General features: G+C 37.7%; 1 non-coding gene across 1 annotated transcript; it reads right to left on the bottom strand.

The window, feature by feature from the left end:
* Positions 1 to 1,037: 1,037 nt before the first annotated feature.
* On the bottom strand, positions 1,038 to 1,095 carry LOC121326315. The gene has a single exon (XR_005951448.1). It is a non-coding gene; the product is annotated as a U7 small nuclear RNA (small nuclear RNA).
* Positions 1,096 to 1,548: the final 453 nt, after the last annotated feature.

The following is a 1,548-nucleotide window of genomic DNA, read 5'->3' on the forward strand; positions in this document are numbered from 1 at the left end:
CACACACACAGCCTCAGACACAAACACAGCTGAAAACACACACACAGCCTAAGACACACAGAGTCCAAAACACACATACAGACAGCCCAAAACAAACACACACACACACACACGCACACACAGACAAACAAACACACACACACACACACACACACACACACACACACACACACACACACACACACACACACACACACACACACACACACACCCACACAGACAAACCACAAACCACCGCCACACCCACACACACACACACACACACACACACACACACACAGCCCCAGACAAAAACACATAGTCCCAACACAGCCCCAGACACACTTAGAAGTGAGCAGTTTTTCAAGATTTACAATTATACTGTAAATACAGTATAATTGTAAATCTCAAAAAACTACTCACTTCTAAATCATTTGTAGTCATCTTTGTATTACTTTAGTATAAATATATGTTAATTTGGATTCATATGTTGTTGTTTTCTGACTTTATGTGAACGAAAAGACACACATTTTCCCTTTTTCCCATTGGAAATAGTGATTTAGTCCTGGTCACAAAAGCAAAGTTTGTGGGGAATAATAGCCATTTTCTATACTTTTGAGGCATAAGCAATTAGGAAATAACACTTACTACCCAGAAACAAAAATTGTGTTACATAGTGTAATTGTTGAAAAATTAATTGTTGTATTTTTGGACAGTTGTTTTAATTATTTTGCTTGACAACAGAATACCTACAATAGAAACATTTTAATTGCAAGCCTAGCACTACAGCCAACTGTAAATAAAACATGCACTCTGCAACAATCACACTACTGAGGAACACTGCTCTCAACGTAGTTATCAATCCCTACTGGACTCTCGCATCTGTATTAATTTACTGCCGCTAAAGCCACGCTGTTGGCTCTCGATGTAACTATAAAACAGCAGATTATTTTTTTCTGTGTTTTCGGCAGACTTCAGAGTTCTCTATCTTGCGTAACACCGAACGCAACACGTAGAACGCCAAACCCAAACAATTCATCTGCTTTTCAGACTAACAAACAGGCTTCCTCCGAAGAGAAAGCCTTCTGGACAAATACTAAAAGAGCTAAAAATCCATTTAGCAAACAACCTGAGGTCCCGTCCACCTGCCTAAACTTGAGCCATATTGCAGTTCTGGTGACCAAATTGCAAATTTAAAAAAAAAAAAAAAAAAAAAAAAAAAGCAATAAATAACTATCGCAATACCGCGCAAACAACAATATTCTTCACACGGGAACAAACAGGGTTTAATGTGCGCCCTCATGTTCTGCGATTAATAAAATAAGAGACCCGTTTACAATGAAGTCTGATATGCAAATATTTTACCAATTTCAGCCAATCGCATCGCTTTGTTGTTCATCGCTATAAATGCTCACAATTAACCATTTCTACTCGTTTTTAGCTTTGATTCTGGGGCGACTTTCAAAGGAATAAATTCAATTTTCTAAATAACTGCAACATGACAGGAAACCGTGGATAAATAAATCAGTTAACTGACTTTCAAAATAAAATCGAAACTGCTGATAAGAC

The sequence above is a fragment of the Polyodon spathula genome, chromosome 13 (genome assembly GCF_017654505.1).
Source record: "Polyodon spathula isolate WHYD16114869_AA chromosome 13, ASM1765450v1, whole genome shotgun sequence".
Taxonomy (NCBI): Eukaryota; Metazoa; Chordata; class Actinopteri; order Acipenseriformes; family Polyodontidae; genus Polyodon; species Polyodon spathula.